Below are 14385 nucleotides of genomic sequence, written 5' to 3' on the forward strand. Positions count from 1 at the left end.
AAAGAGAAGGATATAAATAATTTTAAATAAATGAATAAATAACATCTCTAAGTAGGGATGGAAAGATCTGTCAATTTCAGTTCTCTCAGTTTCATCATTTTTCCAATCTTAAATTCAGTTCTTCACCTTTCTACAGCTATCTGAGGTTTTTTTAAAAAAAATCTGCATGAAAATTCTCCAACATTTTAGTGAGAATTTCTCCCCCTAAACACATTTTTGTAGGCAATTTTGATTAATGTACACATTTTTGCAAGCAATTTCTCCTAATATAATGGATTTTAATGTTAATTTTACTAATATATTCATTTTTATGCACACTTTCCCCTAATATCTTAATTATTGCAAACACTGCTTCATTGGAGAACTGCATTGCAAAATTTGAACAAGTGCAAATTTCAAAGGATGGCTGTGTTTCGGTTCCCATGTTGTTTCACAAAGTGCAAATTTGATAAATTTAGCTTTAAACGAGAACTGAAGCTAATTTCTCCACCATCCCTATCTCTAAGCGACATGGCATCCACACTATTTCCTTGCATACTTAGATAATATATGTGTGTGTGATACGATTACAGAATCTAATGAACACAGAAGAATATGTGCCACTTTTCAATCTTAATTTATAGCAGTTACATTATGATATTTCCTGTCTGTGATGTAAGCTTCTAAACACTTGTTTATATGCAAAGAAGCACATAGTTCAGAAATTATTCCATATTCTGGGATGTCTAATATTTCTGATTAGAAACGCATCTATGCGAGCCTGGAAAAAATGCCTAAATAATTAGTAAATTAATAGAGGCATAATAAGACTCATTTAGGGAAGTCAGTAAAGCTGTTCTTGGGGCTTGTGCACACATTACCCTAAGATGGTTGTCATCTGTCCCTACAGTTCAGTAGAGGCATCTATTCCCACTACCACTCTGGTAGAATCTAGCCTAGAATGAATCAGCTCTAGGTTTTAGGTTGGCTACTGAAAGGAAGGGTGGGGAACCTCAGGTCTGGTGTCCAAATGTGGCCCTCCAGGCCCCACACCAAGCCCCTCTCGACACCACACACCCTCATCAACCCTGCTTCATCCTCTCTTCTAGTGCTTTTGACTGGCTGGAATGTGTCCTCAAACTGTGACAATGCCTCTTGCTTCCCTGGATGAAGGATGGAGAGAGAAGTGTGTGTCTATAGAATCTTGGATTTTTGAGTGGCTGAAATGTAGCCTATCATAGAAAGAAATGAATTGTGTCCATTGCTCCACCCACATTTTCCTCTGGCCCCACATGTCACTGGAATGTGCCCCCCCGATGGGCACCCTAAAGGGAAGGCTGCCTCAGGCTGAAAAAAGGTCCCCTGATCCTGACCTAAAGGAACATGTCACAGTTGCATTTTGGGTGGGGGGGAAGGTTACAGTGTACCAAGGGATTTAACAAATAATCACCGGGATGGGTTCCAAGCACACATTTATCATGCAGTGACTTGGTGATTTCAGCATCTTCTAAATGAACCATCACAAATCAAAAACACCAAATAGCACACATTCAAGTGGGATCCACAACAAAATGTTACAGTGTGGAGTGCTGCTGTTCAAGACTCTAGCCACAATATTCCTCTCTCTCTCTCTCTCTCTCTCTCTCTCTTCTTTAAACCTTCAGGCTCCCCAAAGCCTTTGGATGCCTTCCTCTTGTGTTTAGGTGGTGCCATTTTGCTGCAGAAGCAATGGCACTTGCATCTTAATATTGGAAACAGAGGGAATGATACCAAATCTAACACTTCTTTTTGATGGAGTCTGTTCAGACATTCAGTACTGCATATGAAAAAGCAATAAGCACTAAAGTGATGAAAAATCAAGATACATACACATCTCTATATGAAATGGCCGCAGCCTATCTAATATCTTCTAATCTCCCACTTAGTAGCTTCCGATTTCTTTCAATCCAATTGCCTTTACCTGCTCATCAATTAATGTAAAGAGACATGTATTTACTTAGAATCCAAATCAGAAAGTAATTACTTTGATTTACAAAGTCGTCTTCATAAATACAAGGAAGGCATTCCATTTCTGACTGTGAATGCCACATCACATTTCATTTCATGTTCATAAACAGCAATGGGAATCCACAGAGAACTTTGACTGTAGCCCATGTCCAGAGTCCCAAGATCCTAAGCATATACAATGGAGAATTGTATGCTCATTCAAGGCTTCTTCCATAGTATTTCTAACAACAGTATCTCTTCAGCTAAATTGTCCTCAAGAGCCACCTATGGTGTGGGATGTTGGGAGACAAGAGACGCTGGAACAATCAAATAAGTCCAGGCTGAACCTCATTGCAGGTCATGAAGAAAGGGAGGAGACTTAAGGCCTCCAGGTGAGCAAGGACATCATGGCAAAGCATCCTGTGGCTCATGAGTGTTTAAACCAGCTTTCCCCAGCTTCGTGCTTTCCAGGTGTTTTGGACTACAGATCCTATAACTTCTGACCGCTGCCCACATTGGCTGGGTCTGATGGGAGTTCTAGTCAAAAGCAAAAGATGAGCAGCAGGTTAAGGAAGGCTGCACTAGGCTGTATGAAACTTAAAGAAACTTGATGGAACATTTCTGCTATACTTTTTTTTAAAAAATCCCTCAACAATCATCGTTTTTGAATATTTCACCTTTGACTGCTCTTTGTTGATTTAGATACTGAAACAGGAAATTTACATTCCTGAGTGAGCACTGCATGAATGAAATCATTTCAAGGGAGAACAAAATACAGAGCAAAACAGAGAATGTAAATACTGTATGGACACCAAAGTTTACATGACAATCAACAAAAGGTGTGCTTGTTTGCTCTTCTTCGCAGGGGGGACAATTGAAATCCGTAACCGAGTGGACACCTAAAATCATCCAGTGGGGAGCCTTCTCTCTGAAATCATTACAAGTGCAGTAACTTCCTCTGCATTTCAAATTCAAAGAAAATCAATGGGGTGCTTTTCAGAACTAGATGCTGCTTAACTCAAACATGATTTTTTTTTGCCCCTGTTCTTGACATGTTTAAACAATTCCCACTTTCTTTTGCTTTCTTTAAGAACATAAGCCCTGATGGGTCAGGCCAAACGCCTAACTAATCCAACATCCTGTTCTTACAGTGGCCAACCAGATCCCCATGGGAAGCTCACAAACAGGACCTGAGTTCAACAGCATTCTACTCAGTACTTTGAATACCCAACTGGTATTTATTTATATTTATTTATAAAAGTATTTATATACCACCCTCTCACAAAGCATCAGGGCAGTGTTCAGCAACATAAACATATTTAAAAACAATGGGAAACAATCATGAAAATGACTGGCTACCAAAAAAAAAAACATTTTAAATAGCTGCATAGGCCTGTTGGCACAACAAATTCTTTAAGAGATGCCTGAAAGTCAAAAGCAACGTTGCCTGTCAAATCTCTGCATGCTGCCTCCAGTGAAGGGAGAGAACAGGCTGAAGCTAAATCCCGACAAGACCGAGGTATTGCTCGTGGGTGATAAGGGAAGGCTGGGAAACTTAGACTTGGTGCATAATGGGGTGAAATTACCCCTGAAGGACCAGGTCCGCAGCCTGGGGGTCATTCTTGACTCCCAGCTGTCCATGGAGGCTCAGGTTTCAGCAGTGAGCCGGGCAGCTTGGTACCAATTACATCTGGTACAGAGGCTGCGACCCTACCTTCCTGTTCATCTGCTCCCACGAGTGATACATGCCCTGGTCTCCTCTCGTTTAGACTACTGTAATGCGCTCTACATGGGGTTACCCTTGAAAACGGTCCAGAAATTGCATCTGGTACAGAATGCGGCGGCTCGCTTGATAACGCAGAGCCGTCGCCGGGATCATATTACTCCAGTGTTGATAGATCTACACTGGTTACCAGTTGTTTATGGGCCCAATTCAAGGTGTTAGTATTGACCTTTAAAACCCTATACGGTTTCGGCCCAGTTTATCTGAAGGAACGCCTCCAGTATCACCAATTATGCTGCCAAACAAGATCGGCCTCACAAGACATTCTCTCGGTCCCACCAGTGAAAACAGCTAGGCTGGTGTGGACCAGAGAGAGGGCATTTTCGATTGTGGCCCCCACCCTCTGGAACTTGCTTCCTTTTGACCTTCGACATGCCTCCTCCCTAATGGCTTTTCGCCGAGCCTTAAAAACCTGGTGTTATGAGCATGGGGGGGGCTGGAATGGATGATTTCTGTGGGTCACCTTTCCAGCCTCTGATTTGGAATCCTATGCCTGGGAGGCTGGCTCTGCTAGCCAGATGAATCTCCTTTGTTAATCAAATAGAGTGGCTAGGTAGTTAATGGTCCTATTTAGTTGCCCTGGCAACTGGTGAAAGGGGCTAGGAAGATCCTTTTTGTCATTTTAAACTCTACTGGAGGAGAGTCTCCCCCCCACTTCTGGGCGGGGAGAAGTGTGTTTGGAGTTGAAAGTGGGTGTACTGGAGAACTAGGGCGGCAGGCATGCGCAGAGGCTGGCTCCCTGCATCGTGGCGATAGGATGCCCCTGCACCTAGATGGAAAAGCTGGATATTAGACTGCTGATGCTTTGAACCCCTCCATCCTAAGCTCAGGTTGGAATGTGTGTACATAAATAAACCATATTTCATAAAGACACCGCAGTCTCCACTGGCCTTCTTCCCAAAGGAAACCAAACCCTGGATGGGCGCAGGGACCCCCTGAAATCTCACCACTCGGAGATTGGGGGAGGCGCGCAACACTGGCTATTCAGGCAGGCCTATGGGATTTCTGGGGCGGATTAGTTTTTATGGTATATTAATTGAAAGATGGTTTTAGATGAATTGATGTTGATGTTGTGAATTGTTGATTGTATATTGTTTTATTGTTTTATATTGTATTTTGTATTGTTGTACGTCGCCCAGAGTGTCCATTAATTCGGACAGATGGGCGACTAACAAATAAAAATTTATTATTATTATTATTATTATTATTATTTGTGGATAGTAGCCACTGATAACCTTATCCTCCATGAAATTGTCTAGTCTAAGTGGTTAGCCATTATCACTACCAGGGGTGTAGTCAACCGGAATTATGGGGGGGTCATAGATCCCTTACTCTTTTGGGGAGCAAGGTCCCAGCCAGGTCCCTATGTACAAGCCAATCATCATGAAAGGGGACCATTTCATTGGCTTCTGAGAACAGTCCTTTTGTGCTTATTGGAACTAATCAGAGTGAAAGGAGGACATTTGGTCACTGAAAGGACTCTTCTTGGTAGCTAACACACAGCCTCCCCTTTCATACTGACTGGATCTTAGGGATGTCTGTTGTAGTGGAGTGTGGACTCAAGAGACAACACAGACAGCAAAAGAGATGAGGGAATGGTAAAAGGGTGTGTGGCTGTGAAGGGGCGTGGTGGGGAATTTGCCACTACACTGCTGTTCACTGTGTCTTGTGAGAACAAATTCCATAGTTAACTGTGTGCTGTGTGAAGTATTTTTTTTGTCTGTCCTAAATCTTCTACTGTTCAGCTTCATTGAATGGCCCCTGGTTCTAGTATTATGAGAGGGAGAAAAAAACTTCTCTTTCCCTACTTTCTCCACACCATGCATGATCTTGCACACACCTGTTATATTTCTCCTTATTCACCTTTTTTTCTAAACTAAAAAGTCCCAAATGCTGTCACCTTCAGACCTTTGATCATTTTCCATCTCTCCACTATACTTTTGGAGATGCTGCACCCATAACTGTATTCCCAGTGTGCTTGCACCATGGATTTGTATACAGGCAGTTTAATTTTCAATCCCTTTCCTAATAATCCCATCCATGGAATTTACCTTTTTGACAGCTGCCAAACACTGGGTTGACATTTTTGCTGAACTATCTAATACGATCCCAAAATCTTATTCCTGGTCTGTCAGTTCAGACCCCATAGCTTATATGTGAAAGTAGGATTTATTTATTTATTGCACTTTAATAGGTGTTCAAGAATCCTCAGCAAGTTGAGGCATTCTAGTTGGTCCTAGGGATGGAATGATCTGTTAATTTCGGTTCTCTCCATTTCTCAGATTTCTAATCTTAAATTCAGTTCTCCACATCTCTGCAGCAATTTGCCATTTTTTTAAAAAAAAATCCTCATGAAAATTCTCCAACATTTTAGTGTGAATTTCTCCTAATAAACACATTTTTGTAGGCAGTTTTGACTAATGTACACATTTTTTCAAGCCATTCCTTGTCATATAATGCATTTTATGTTATTTTCACCCATTTTAACGCACATTTTCTCTTAATATATGCATTTTTGTACAACTTGTTTGGCTGGGGAATATCATTGCAAAATGCAAATAAGTGTGAATTTTGAAGGATGGCTGTGTTTAGGTTCTCATATTGTTTTGGAAAGTGCAAATTTGATATATTCTGCCTGAAATGAGAATTGAACTGAAATACTCGCCCATCCCTAGTCTTGATCAAGTTATTGCCTTACTGTGGCTCCTGGATGTTGTCTCCATTATTTCACCATAATTTCATGATGGATGTTCATGCACCTATAGAAATCTGCTAACATCCTACCTTTCCTCAGATATTGGCGTTTCATGGCTGTGACCATGCTTCATGATCTACCCTGATGACTCAACTGGATTCTCACTGAGATCACTGAGGGAGAAAGTGCAAAAAAAAACCAAACAAGTTTGTGCACAGTTTTGTGCGACGGAGGTACAAAACTGACAACTATCCTTCAACTTTTCCAATGTATGTTCAGCCAACAGCCCTTGATTTATTGTGAAAAAATGGAAATGGATTGCCTTCAAGTTGATTCCAACTAATGGCGACCCTATGAATAGGGTTTTTGTGGTAAGTAGTATTCAGAGATGGTTTACCATTGCCATCCTCTGAGGCTGAGAGGCAGTGACTGACCCAAGGTCACCCAGTGAGCTTCATGGCTATGTGGGGATTCAAACCCTGGTCTCCCAGGTCGTAGTCCAACACTCTAACCACTACGCCACACTGGCTCTCTGATTTATTATAGTTACCAGATTAATAATTGCTTATATTAAACATGACTTCCAAGACTAGGAAGCATCTTTCCCCCATATGAGCCAGGTGGAAAAAAATATATGGAGTCGAGGCTATCACAGGGCAAAACAATCAGTATGTAATGGAAGGGTTAAACGCACATATGTAGAGACTGACACATTGCTGCTCCTTGAAGCACATTCTCTCTCTCACACACACACACACTCACTCACTCACATACACACACACTTTGCAAGAGAGAATGGTTGTCCAGTTTTCACAGTGATGGGTTTGCCATCAGATGTGTTCATTGGCCCTTAAAATAAGGATGGGGAATCATTTTCAGCACAAGGGCTATATTCCCTTCTGGGCAAAAGTGAGCAGAGCAACCAATGTGCATTTTACATTTGTACAGGAGGCCAGTTTCTACACACACTCAAACATACCTCTCTGTACCCTACATCTAGGCAAGGAAGAAGCATTGTCAGAGAACAAAGGCTCATTCCAGACGGGCAAAAACGTGCAAGGAGAATTTGAAACAGGGCCAGTGAAGGGTGTGACCTGGGGAAACTCCCAAGGGCTAGTCAGGGAGGCCTGAAATGCCACATTTTTCCTTCTTAGCCTTCAATTCCCCACACCTGGCTCAAAAGCCTATGGATTCCCTCATGAAATTAAATGGATCACTGTCTAAGTATAAAATCAATTTTATTGGCTCTTGAGACTAATTGCTGCAGTCTACCTTAACTGGCAAATGAATGTCACATACACTCTTCTGTGTTGAGGGTTTTAAATTTTTTTTTTTAAAGGATGTCACAGCGCACAAGCCATTTAGCTGCCAGAAATAAGATTACCAACACTCAAGGACATTTTGAGCAAAAATGAAGCAGCTGTCAAGCAGAGTGTAGCTGCCCTGACTGTAAAACAATATGAATGAGTCAGCTAAGCACTAAGCTGTAATGTCATAGGCCTGTGCACTGTATTATGAGCACTGTAATTCAGGTGGGAACTTAACATCAAATGCAGCTAAGAAGGCTGTTACTGGCATGATATCTATTACAGCCAATGCAGAAAAAGGTTGGCCATGTCAAAATGTGAACATTCTTATGTTTCAAGAGCGTGCCTATTCAACGCCAGAATAAAGAATACCATGAATCTGCAGAGTCTGAGATGGTAAAAAAGAAAAAAAAGAAGAAAACACAACTGGAGAATGGCTGCAAAACAGTGGGTACAACAGAGATGTGGAATTCCTTCTTATTCTAAGGCTGCTTTCAGATATGGGGCTTATTGCATCAGTTTTTCAGATTAACATGACACCTCTTCTGTTCCGATTTCTCAAATTCCTTTCACACTGCAGTACCTGTTGCATTAAGGAACAGTAGCATTTTCAGCTGGTATACCGGCATTTCATGCAAATATCTTTCACACGGCTTCAATGAACAATGTCTTGTTTTTGTTGCTCACCTGTTACACACATGCACACTGTACGTCTAAGACCACACACACACCAATGTGCGCCTAAATGGCAGGAACACGCTGCATGCTAGGATGCCTGTCACATGAGCTGCTGCAGCTAGCAAAAAACTCCCATGATTTCCTGGGTTCCCAAGGTTGCAAGCATATTATTTCTGGTATTATTTATTACAAAAATTAGCACTAAACTTGCACTATATTCCACTAGAATTCCAGAACTAGCTTGTGCATCGTGTGAAAGATCAAATATAATGCACAATTTACCAGGTAAGAAATTGTCAGAATAGCAGAATAAAGTGCATTGTGAAAGCAGCCTAATAGCTTCATATTCTAGCAGTCCTTTCCATCTTTTAGGCTGAGACAGTGGAGAAAATAAACAGCTTGAGTTGTATTCACTTAGATCCTACTCAGAGTAGACTTGTTGAAATCAGTGAACCTAAGTTAGCCATGTCCATTAACTTCAATGGGTCTACTCTGAGTAGAAACAGCAGTGGATACAACCCTAGACTGGTCACATGTGAGCAGCAGAAATATTGTGGGTTTGACATGAATGGTGCTCTAAATAGTATTAAAGATTTGATGAAAGAATGAGCGGAAATGCAGACGAAACGAAGCTCAGAGGCCTCACATTCAGGAAACTGGAAAATATTTGGGTTGGACACAAAGACTATCACTGCTGTTTGAGATCATAACTGGTTGTGGATAAACTCTCAGGATGTAGTAATAGCACATCAAAGATGTAGGAACATATGCAAAGATTGCCAAGCTTGCTCAAATCAGTGGTCCAAGCAACTCAGAAGTGGAGAACTTTTTTCAGCCCAAGGGCTCCATACCCTTCTGGGCAACCCTTCTAGATAATGCCAAGATAACGTCACTTAAGCCCTATTCAGGCATTCTGTTGCTTATGCAATTACAACAACAAATTTAATTACATGGTCACAGACCCAGTAAAAACATGTATTCATCAAAACAGTACAATTTCTAACATGCACTAACTTAAAATATGTGCTACTCAGATAAACTAAGGACAGAAACAAATCAAGAAACAATTAAAGCAACAAAATCCCATTGCACATATTTGCAGCAGAAAATAAGGAGTCTAGCAACTGTTTCCATTATTATTTTGTTTGTGTCAGCCAACAAGTAGGCCAAATAGCGTTCAAAAGTCATTCCCGGGTATTTTAGTAATCTATATAGAAAAGGTGTGGGGAACCTTTGGCCCTCTATATATTGCTGAACTAAAACTCCCATCATTCTTGATCATTAGCTATGTTTGCAGAGGCTAATGGGAGTTGTAGTTTATGCTGGATACATAATATACTATATACAATCCACTTGGCTCATGTCCTTAAAAGTTATGTTTATTAATACATGTGTGATCATTCTCATCTGAGGGAAGCACATGGGTGCTCTCTTAACTGGAATTTTATCAGAAACGTGAAGGAGTTCCATATAAGAAATAAATGGAAACCACATATCATCTTTTGAAAAAGAGGATTCCATCTTTGCTTGAAGTATAAGCTGAGGTGATCAGGCACCTTACCTTTACCCACTGGAAACCCATTGCCAATTGTTGTAGCATATTCCACCCATTTCAGCAAGTCAACAGTCCCAGGAAAGATTTAAGTTCTGTGATGCTGCATATCCAGTATCCCAATTCTTTCTGGGGAAAAAGAGATGAATTTAGTTGAAATCCAGAATGACAATGTAAGCGCAATTAAAAATAAATAAAGAGAAGCAAGCCTTTAAAGTATTCTCCACCCTTCTTGGGACCCTGGGTAAACTGCAAAAAAGGGTAACTGATACAGATATATTATGGGGCAAAATGTTTCCGTAATTAAAGCTCTGGAGGCCATGTCAATATCCCACATGTTTTTTCTCTCTTCTTTCAAAATGAAGAGAATCTCGTGAAAGAAAACGGGTACTGAGAGCATTACCTTGTATAAGAGACACTGTAGCAAAGTAACAGCTAGAAGGTCATCACAACAGCCAATTAGGAGGTTCTGCCGGCTCAGGCTTTTTTAAGCGCTGCAAGCCAAAATTAGGAAAAAGATCAGGTTTGTTCTTCTGTGTGGACTGAGGGCTTATCTCGATGCTTGAGAAGAAATATATTGCATTGGTTAGAATGTTTAATTCAGTCCTTGGAGATGTGGGTGCAAAGCCCAGTTTTGGATAAGATTAAAGTCCTAATCAGGTGTTCTATACTGATGCTGTGGAAGGGGCATGCAGAGAGGTGCAACTCCAAGCCTTTTTCTTTGCTTTCTGAGCAAGAATGATGAAGCCATGTGCCCAAGTGTCAGGGTAACTGACCTATCCTCCTGGCTCCATCAAGGAGCATGAGATGATAAAAGGCTTCCAGTTTCATTTGTGACAGATGAGCATAGGGAAAGTCAAAGAAGAAGGAAAAGAATCCAGCAGAGGTTGGATGCTGTTAGGTTAGATACTTTTCTTTTCCTTTTCTTTAATGGGGCTCCCGCTTCATGCTAGCAGTTTAAATGGTAACACTTCTCTGCAAAATGTTTTGCATTTTGAATAAAAAGCCAAAGGTTGCATTTCTGCCAGCTGAAGATCATTGTTTAAAAGCTGGATGTGTTTTACAAGGTGGACCTACACAGTCAGAAGTAAGCGCCATCAAGTTAAATGGAGCTTATTCCCAGATAACTATGGATAGGATTGCACACATGCTGTTCCTAATAAATTGGGCATTGTGCTATATGCTGCTGTTTTTGATATGTTTGTACGTGCACATATCAATCAACACAACAGCTGTCTGCATTTTTGGACTCTCCTTGGGGTCTTAGCTATAGAGGCTTTTATGATGAGCTCCAGAACTTCCAAATTTACCATGACACCTCTGTCTATACTCCATGCAATTAACAAAGCAAGGAAGTAGAACATTCTGCATATTCTGGTCATACTCCTGCTACTATGTCCTGGGCTAGTGCTGCCCCCGTCCCATAATGTCAATGTGTTGAGGGCATGTCAGCACTGGAGAAGCCTGCCAAACATTCATAGGCTGTTCCCTGAGTTGAAACTAGGGACAAGGGAGAAACTGAAGTTAATTTTGCATTTAATCCACACTATCCTAAAATAATATGCAAACCAAAATATAGCTATCCTTCAAAATTGCCACTTCTCTGAATTTTGCAGTGCAGTACTCCAGTCAAGTCATGTGTACAAAAATGCATGTATTAGGGTAAAGTGTGAATAAAATGCATATATTAGTTAAAAATAACAAATAAACTTCCATTACAGTAAGGGAAATGTGTTTGCAAAAATGTACATTAGGCAAAAATGCATTAAACATGTGCCTATTAAGAAAAAACTGCACTAAAATGTTACTGAATTTTCATGAGGAACTTTAAAAAAAATTGCAAACTGATGTGGAAATGAGAAGAACTGACATTTGGAAAAATGAGAAACTTGAGAGAAACCAAAATTGACACACAGCCCCCCATTCTGTTTCTCCATGCAGTGTTAATCATGTGGAAGATAGAATGTCTGAACAAGACTTAAATGTTATGACAAACATAGAGCTGCTTGTCCTGGCACAGCCCCGTGGAATCAGACTCAGGATCACTGGTGTGCTTTTCTCTGTTATTTTTAATATGAAGCTTAACTCTAGAGAGGTACATAGATCAGGTTACAGATTACACAGTTCTCTTCATGGCATGGCTAGGCATGGCTGCTCAAGCAAAGACATTGTTGCAATAATTTGACAACCTTTAAGTAATCTCGGGATGGGTATAATACTTGCGCAGGAACTATTTCTCAGTTCGGGACTGGGCTAGCAAACTGGCACTCCGACAGATGGGCTGAGGAGTGGGCTGAAGAGCCTGCGCAGATGGTGACACGTCCTTGGTGATGGGAGTGGCGATATCTCTGCCAGTTCTTCCTCAGGCTCCACCTCCATCCACGTCTTTGACTCTTGTGACACTGGGGGGTGTGGCAGGAGGCAGCTCTGGGGGCATGACAGAGTCTGAAGGCAGGGTGATGGAAGAGTCTTCCTCAGACTCAGTCCGTCAACCATAGCCTGTGCCTCACTGGGCAAATTGCTGGTCTTCCTCAGTTCCACTGGGCCCCTCCTCTGGATCCCAATCTTTCTCCTTCTCTGTCCAACTCTGTCAAGAGTTCTCCACAGGGCTCATGACAGCTGCTACCAAACAGGAGCTATACGCTGTGTCCCTGTTTCATAACTTACACCATGTTATTATAAAATGTCATGCCAATACCAGCCAATGAAGTAGAGAAGGGACAGGGGACCATTCCCTTCGGGAAACTTTCCAGAGGCCACGTCAGCGGTGGACAGGGCCAGAAGAGGACAGAACAACAAATGTGAATTTTGCCACTGCGGAAACAGAATGCTGGAGTGTAGATCTTTGGTTTGATCCAGAGTGGGCATAAGACTGCATCCTAGAGGGCTAGGGAGATTCAGGTTCAAATCCAAGTCAACAGTGAGGCTCATTATGTGATGTTGGTCTAGACATCTCCCAGACTGTCCTCTCTTGCAGGGTTATGGTGCGTGGGTGGAGTGGTGTGTAGAGGACCACATGCACCACCCTGATTTCATTGGAATAAGAATGGGGGCAAGAAATGAAATAACAATAAAATTCTGGCCAAACTGATTGCTCAGAGGAAAGAGACAGGCAAATTAAATCCTTATTTCAAAAAAAAAGGTGACATCAATGTCAGCAATCAACTGCAGCTTTATTGAGAGTAAGGGGTTAATGAGGAAGACTCTGGCTCAGTGACAGACCACATGCTTTGCTTCCAGAAGGCCCCAGGTTCAACCCTTGGTGTCCCCAATGAAAAAGGATCATGTTGAAGCTGTTATAGATTATCCCTGCCTGTGACCCTGGGCAGCCATTGCTGATCAGGGTAGATGGACAAACAGTCTGATCTGGTATAAGGCACCTTTCTATGTTCCTAATCAAGTTCTGAACAGGTGCTAACAGCTGCTGCTTTTGAGCACCAAGTCTGTCTGATGAATATAGACTGCACAGGCACAAAATCAGCACAGAATCCCAATTTACATTTTGAGCAAGAGGAAGACTATCAAGGCAAAAAAGCTCTCTTTGGAGCATAATCAGCATTGCAAGCTTGGGAGATTTGTATTCTAAAGTGATTGATTTCAAATGTTGGCAACGTCACTAAATCCTACCCACTGTATGTGTGAGCTGTAAATTTAGTCAAGATCCAAGTAACTAATGGTTTGTGTTACTGTACATTAGGGGTTGAAGCATCTGTCAATTTTGGATCTCTCCATTTCTCATTTTTCCAGTTTTAAATTCATTTCCCCACATTTACACATTTTCCACATTTTTTTAAAAAAAATCCTCATGAAAATTCTTCAGCATTTTAGTGTGAATTTCTCCTTATAAACACATTTTTGTATGCAGTTTTGAGGAAAATACATATTTTTGCAAGCATTCTCTTAATATAATGCATTTTATGTTATTTTCACTGATATATTCATTTTTATGCACACTTTCTCCTGATGTATGCATTTTTTTCAAGCATTGTTTGGTTGGAGAACTGCATCACGATGTTCAGAAAAGTGTAGCTGTGTTTGGTTATGTTATTTCAGAAAGTGCAAATTAGATACAGATTTGGCCTTAAATGAGAACTGAATCAAATCCCCCCCCTCCTAGATAATATCAAAACACAGTTTGCCGCTTTGGGATTATCAACACACAACTTTATATTGATTTTAAAATTGCCATGCCTTCCTCAAAAAACATCTGGAAGTTTCTTGAGTGATCTTAGATTCTTGATAGAAAACTCACAGAATCTGAACATTCTCTCAGAGGAGGGGATACTTTTTAAAGCAGCTCACAGAGTAGATGTATTTAGCTTCTTTAAATATAATAGAACTTCTGAGGCAACAAAAAGGCCATCATTTAAACACAGCAATAAAACAAGAAAAACAAATAAATTTA

The 14385-nt window shown here is 41.0% G+C and overlaps 1 protein-coding gene across 7 annotated transcripts in view; it reads right to left on the minus strand.

Moving 5' to 3' along the window:
* Nucleotides 1–14385, minus strand: part of CDH11 (cadherin 11) — a 165308-nt gene that overhangs the window by 85450 nt on the left and 65473 nt on the right. For 5 of the 7 annotated variants that reach the window (XM_061593711.1, XM_061593712.1, XM_061593715.1 and 2 more), the window contains one exon: nt 9990–10109. The gene's annotated coding sequence lies outside the window, so the exon portion shown is untranslated. The remainder of the gene's footprint in view (nt 1–9989; nt 10110–14385) is intronic. The other 2 variants (XM_061593714.1, XM_061593717.1) reach the window with 1 other exon arrangement.

This window comes from Rhineura floridana, chromosome 13, assembly GCF_030035675.1.
Source record: "Rhineura floridana isolate rRhiFlo1 chromosome 13, rRhiFlo1.hap2, whole genome shotgun sequence".
NCBI lineage: Eukaryota > Metazoa > Chordata > Lepidosauria > Squamata > Rhineuridae > Rhineura > Rhineura floridana.